Source organism: Elephantulus edwardii, unplaced genomic scaffold, assembly GCF_000299155.1.
Source record: "Elephantulus edwardii isolate Elephantulus edwardi_28Jun2011 unplaced genomic scaffold, EleEdw1.0 scaffold00158, whole genome shotgun sequence".
Classification (NCBI taxonomy): domain Eukaryota; kingdom Metazoa; phylum Chordata; class Mammalia; order Macroscelidea; family Macroscelididae; genus Elephantulus; species Elephantulus edwardii.
The window spans coordinates 6908417-6914786 of record NW_006399908.1 but is presented as its reverse complement, the minus strand read 5'-3'; the positions used below and the strand labels follow the sequence as shown (position 1 = coordinate 6914786).

The 6370-nt window shown below is 40.9% G+C and overlaps 1 pseudogene; it reads right to left on the bottom strand.

Annotated features, from left to right (window-relative positions):
• Positions 1 to 3431, bottom strand: part of LOC102853377 — a 10601-nt pseudogene extending 7170 nt beyond the window's left edge.
• Between the last annotated feature and the right edge of the window lie 2939 nt (positions 3432 to 6370).

The following is a 6370-nucleotide window of genomic DNA, read 5'->3' as shown; positions in this document are numbered from 1 at the left end:
TGGCTTCATTTGCATTGAATTCTCTTTGTGATTTACTTCCTGATAATTTTCAATAAAGATACAGAGAAGCTTGGCTTGGGGTCTTCAGTGGAGAACTGCTGGCCCCCTGTTTTATGCTCTCTGCTCTATCACATTCCTGGCTGTTTGTCTCTTTATTAATAATTACAAGATTATTCTATTCTTTGGGACCCTCGGTCTGCAACATGGAGGGAGTGAGAGAAAATCTAACAAAGTACATTGATGAAACACGATGATAAAAAAAATCTTTCCTTGAGCCAAAAACCCTTTGGTTTTTGATCTGATACCAATGAAATGATGTCTTCGTGAGTATCACTGCTCTTCTTTACACATTTCTTTTCAATGACAGGCATATCCACCCCGTGGCCTGCTGGGTGATCTGCAGCATCTTTGCAATGCACCCAAGGGTCTCTTTCCTCCCCTCTGGATTGCACATCACAGCTTTCAGTGTGTGGAAGGAGCTGCTGGCTTCTTTGCATCTGTAGTTCAATCACATTGCAGGAGAACTTGGACTTGAACCAAAAAGAATGGGCTCAGGACCCATTTCCATTTTTTTCCAGGACTTTCAGACTTAGACGTTGATACTGGTTTATTTTACCAACTTCATTGCCATAATAGGCCATGTAGTAGGTAGAGCTAGAAAGTAGCAGTAGCATGTCCGTATCTGGATGACAGCATCAGTGAGGCTGGAGTCACAATGAGGTTCCAGGCCCCCGAGAACTCCTGAACATCAGGCAGAAGCAGCTTCATGTAACTCTGTAAAAGTTGCCTAATTAGTTCCTAGTGGCTTCTCTGATTGCTCTTGTGCAGAGTCTCATGCCTCTTCTCCTTGACAAATATAGAATAAGGGAATGCCTTACATCAAATCTACAACAGTTTGCCTATTGTTGTTGTTGATGTTAGGTGCCATTGAGTAGAGTACGACCCATATGACCCTATGAACAGGATCCTATGATCTGAACCCTGTCCTATCTATTCTGTTCCATTCTTATATTTCCGGACACATCAGAGCCCATAGCAGCAGTCACCATGTCAATCCACTTGGTCAAGTGTCTTCCTCTTTTTTGCCAACTCTCTGCTTTTTCGAGTATCATCTCTCTCTCCAAGAAATAACCCCTACTAGCAACATTCCCAAAGTATGTGAGGTGAAGCCTCATCATTCTTGCCTCCAAAGAGTATTCTGGCTGCACCTTCTTCAAAACGTATTTGTTTATTCTCTTGCTGTCCATTGGATGTTGAGTACTCTTCCCCAACACCACAGCTAAAAGGTGTCAATTCTTCTTCTGTCATCTTTACTCATTGTCCAGTTCTCAGAGGCATAGTAAATTATTGGGAAGACCATGACCTGAATCAGATACACTTTGGTCCTCAAATTGACATCATTACTCCTCAATAATTTGGAGAGATGCATGACTGCAGCCTTTTCCAGTGCAATATGTCTCCTGATTACCTGACTGCTGGTATCAAGGTGTTGATTGTGGATCCAAGTAAGATGAAGTCATTGAAAATGTCAGTCTTTTCTCCATCTATCATAATGTTGCCAGTAGTAAGACTTTTTGTGTTTTGTTTTGTTTGTGTGTGTGTGTTGAGATGCAATTCACATTAAAGGCTGTATTCTTCGAGCATCCTTAAATTGATTGAAATAGCAAACTTATTTGCTGAATTAACCCCATCTTTCATCACTCCCGCTGGCTTCCTTTCTCTTATCCTCATAAAGTCACCTTTGAGAGCAGAAGTGCAGGCGTACTCTCAGTAACGGAGCTACATTGTTAACCCACATTAGCTGGTCAGTGTGGCTGCATTTCACTGGCAGAGGCTGCTCCAGAGGCATCACACCAAGATTCCTCAGCTGTTGGTTCACGACCGCACTGCAATGGTGGCTTGGACCATACTGGTGCAGCCGAGGCAGTCTACTATCTCCATGTGGAAAATCCCTTACTGTTTATAGATTCCCGGTCTCGATCCACCCAACACCCTGTCAATAATAATGCCATGATGACATTTAAACCATGTCAAACTTCATTCCTCTACAGAGCTTGTGGACATATAATGAGACATAAGGGAGGTATGAGTTGTTAAGAAGAACTTGCTTCAGATAAGCATCTCTAATAATTTTAAGCCTAACCCTAACCCTAATCCTAACCCTAACCCTAACCCTAACCCTAACCCTAACCCTAACCCTAACCCTGCCTGGTCTACCAAGGTAAGACTAACCTGCTGGATTGTTGTGGTGGTTGTTGCTTTAATTTCCAGTTGTTCTTCAAAGTGAGATATAGGTAATAGTTTCTTTTTCACTTAGGTCCATCCAAGGTCTTGGATTGTATCACCCAACCTAGCTCCAGAATACAGGTACAGAGGCTTGTGTCTGAATAAACGACAGCTTGTAGTTGTGAATGTGAATCAGCTGCTCCATCTCCAGGTAATTCCAACAACTCCATTGTTATCAATCCTCTTGGCTTGTAGCACATTCCTGCTCTGTGCCTGCTTCAGCGTGAAATGAGAGCCAGGAGAAACCGTGGGTGGATGTCATTGACACAGGTGGGCTCCAGAGGGGGCTTCTATTGTAAGAACCACAAGTTCTTCAAACTGCACAGAACCTTGGATGATGGGGATGATTAGAAGCTCACATCTGGTGTACCAATCTCAGTAAGATCCTGTATCATGTATTATTTAAAAAAAAAAAATAAAAAATTCCGTCATCAACCTTCTGCCAGAGGGGCCTGCTGTCCTTCTCCTCTCACTCCCCTCACCCTCCCAGCTCTGTCTTTTCACTGGACTGGTCAGGTCATACGTTCATCTATAGTAGAAGAATTCAGAATCCATGAACATCTTCAGAGATTCCTCAAATGATCTCCTCTTAAACTTCTCTTCTTTAGTTTCTTTTTATTAGGTGCAGACACACTGGATTTAATATGCGTAAAGGTTTTCAGTAGAAATTTAGAGTCATCAAGAGATGAGATAATCTTCTCTGGTTTGTTAATTCCAAAATGATGCAAGATCCTGAGGCTTCATTTCGGAAAATGACAGCACAGCAGTTTTGGTGGCTTTACAGAACTCATGGTTTCTCCTGGGAGTTTGCTCTCCACTGCTTTCTGCCGATTGAGAATAACCCACCACGGAAGATCTGAATGAAGCTAAATTTTCTCAGGAACACCTTCTACAAACCCAAACAAATGAGATTCCAGGCAAGAAGTAGGTTGGTGACTACTGCATTCTCCCCTGTACACAAGCTTCCTTTGAGACAATTTATATATCAGAATTCTGACCCTTTACACACTTAAGTGTCCCCTGAGACCACACTTGAAGTGTCCCTTGAGACCACTTCCAGCATCAGGGTTCAGAGAGTCCACCAGAGCTGGAGGCTGCTGTCTAGGCAGCTGCACCAAGCACTCACTCACTCTGCTGCAGGACATAGTGGTCCTTGGTTGGAAGTGACCTTGACCAAGGCCTCCCAATGCCTCCCCACACTCCTCTGTCCTAGACATTTGTCTAAAATGGAGATAAGGCAGCATTGAAATTTTCCCTACCTCTTTTAAAACTAGACAAAACAATACCCAATTTTCTCCCCCAGAAGGTATGAGAGGTAGTACTTGTTCTAACATCCCTTGGATTTTCTGGCAATAATGAATATCTTTGTAAAGAGTTCCATGGCACGCCGATTAATAACATTGGTCAAGGCAACTGCAAGAAATGTTTGGGAAGGAGCAATTGCAAGTATTGTAAAAACCAAGAATCACAGCAGATACAATTTAGTTCAAAATAAAGACTGGAAAAAAAAAACCCAAATTATGACATGATATTTATTTACATGCTCGAGCATATAACAAAAGACCAAGGATTCAAAGCCTTTAGTTCCATAGGAGAAACCTGTAGTGATTGATTTCAATAAAGATAAATCTGGGAAACGATGGGGCAATTCTATGCTGTCTCTGTCCTATATGATCAGAAATGACTCTGTGAAAGTTGGTTTAGGTTTGTTTGGTAATGACTAAAAACCACAACAAAAATAAATGTTCTGAGAGAAAATTTACCCAAAGTTTGGAGGAACTAAATGTCGAAAGACGGTGAAGAAATTATATGTTTTATAAATCAAAGGCAATCATATGCATCTTTGCAGATTACCAGGTTTAATCTAGGTACCAATCTAAAGACATCTGGGAACATTTTCTCAGAGCTTTATTTAGGTAGTGGGCAGAGAAAGACCTGAGTAATCATTATTAACTGGTAGAGAGAACAGGAGGAAGAACTTTACAATGAAACACAACTACCTCCCACTATGCCTTGCGTGGCATGTGGCTACCAGGCACAATGGTCTAAATGAAGGGGTGTGACTGCCGAATTGAGTGAGTGCAGTTAGTTGCAGTCAGCAAGAATTTAAGGCAGAATTCTTGTCAGATGTATTTTGTGCTAGCCCCTCCCTTCCCCCCCCCCCAGAGAGTTTCTTCCTATGAAGCTAATAATTCTTTTAGGCCATCTATCTAAGATTACCAAAAGAAATTTACAAGTAGAATATAAAATCTTGAAGGTGCAAGGGATATTAAAGTGTTTTTAATTCAACTTTCGCAGAAAAATACTCACTGGAAAACTATTTATATACGTTGTATGTTGTTGTTGTTGTTGTTTGTTGTTATGTGCCTTCGAGTCGTTTGTGACTCATAGCAACCCTATGCACAACAGCCCTAAAACCTGCTCTATCCTGCACCAACTGCACTGCTTCTGACACACCCATCCCAATTACCTCAGTCACCGAATCAATCCATCTCATACAGGGTCTTCTCCTCCTGTGCTGTCCCTCCCACCCTCCCAAGCATGATGTCCCTCTCCAAGGATCCGTCCCTCCTGGCAACATGTCCAAAGTATGTCAGACGAAGCCCCAGAATCCTTGCCTCCAAGGAGTAGCTTGGTTTAATCCTCTCCAAGATGAATCTGTTTGTTTTCCTGGCAGTCCATGGTACATTCAGTACTCTTCTCCAGCACCACAGCTCAAAAGCATCCACTCTCCTTCTGTCCTCCCTAGTCATTGTCCAACTCTCTGATGCATAACAAGCGATTGCAAATACCATGACCTGTATCAGGCGCACCTTAGTCTCCAGAGAGACACTGTTGCTCCCGAGTACTTTAGAGAGGTCCTTAACCGCAGACTTTCCCATCGTGATACGCTTTTTGATTTCCTGACTACTGGTGCCAAGAGTGTTGACTGTGGAGCCGAGCAAACTGAAGCTGTGAACAATCTCAATCTCTACATTGTATAGTTAGGAAAAAAGAGGAGTTACATACTTTTTTCTTTATCCTAGTTTCCAGATGCTATTTGCTACACCTTATCTAAGAAGTGATAATAAAATGGATGGGGGTGGGGATCAATAAAAACTGTTATTTGTTTTGTATATTTTATGTTACCAAAATAATTTATTCTTCTTTAACAATCACCATTTAACACATATTTTCTAACTTTAGCATTAAATGCCCTTTGAAGATCGAGAAGCAAATTTTAATTCATAGAAATAAATGTATGAATGTAATTGAAGTCAGCTTAGTTTACACCCAACTGTAGAGAGAAATATTTATATGAGGCTTATGTAAGATTTAATTGTAAATAACATTTTCTGTGTATTTCAAAGATGCTTCATGGTTAGTATTATTTCCAGAAAAGTATACTCTAGAAATGTAGGCAGTTTCACCAAAGAGTTATTCAACCACTGGGAAACTGGAAGATACGGCTAGTCCTCTGAGATCACATGCATAAATTGAAGTACATGATTGTATGACTGTGAGAGACTTAAGATGCATGTAACTCTCCAGTAATGAGCTTCTATTATCGTGAGGTTTCCTGTAACAATGAGAGATAATATAACTCATCAAGATGTCATGAAAGATGAAAGAAGACTTTAGACAGCAATCTTTGACCATGGAAATAACATCCATAAATGGAATAAAAAGACCTCATTGTTACATGATAAAATGAATCTGTTAACACTCCCCTCTTTTTTTTTACCTTTTTTCTATAGAGACTGAGTGTTAAGTGACACGTGCTTATGTTGTTGTGCATGGTAGATTCCTAAGGACCCATAGTCTAACCCTACAGCGAGTTTTCAGAGACAGTTAATTGCACCGGAGATTGTCCATCCTTCTTCCATTAGCAGATGGTGGTCTTGAACCACCTGCCTTCGGCATTGCTGTGCACTTTCTTGCCACTAGGTTACCAGAGCTTCCTTGTGTATATGTATTGAATTTATATATCCAATGGTGAACTGTACTGAATTTATATAGCTAATGGTGAATAAGATTAACTGATCAGTCAGGGTCCTAGAATGGAAAAGACCATTCAGAGTTCAAATAAGAACTTCAATAGAAC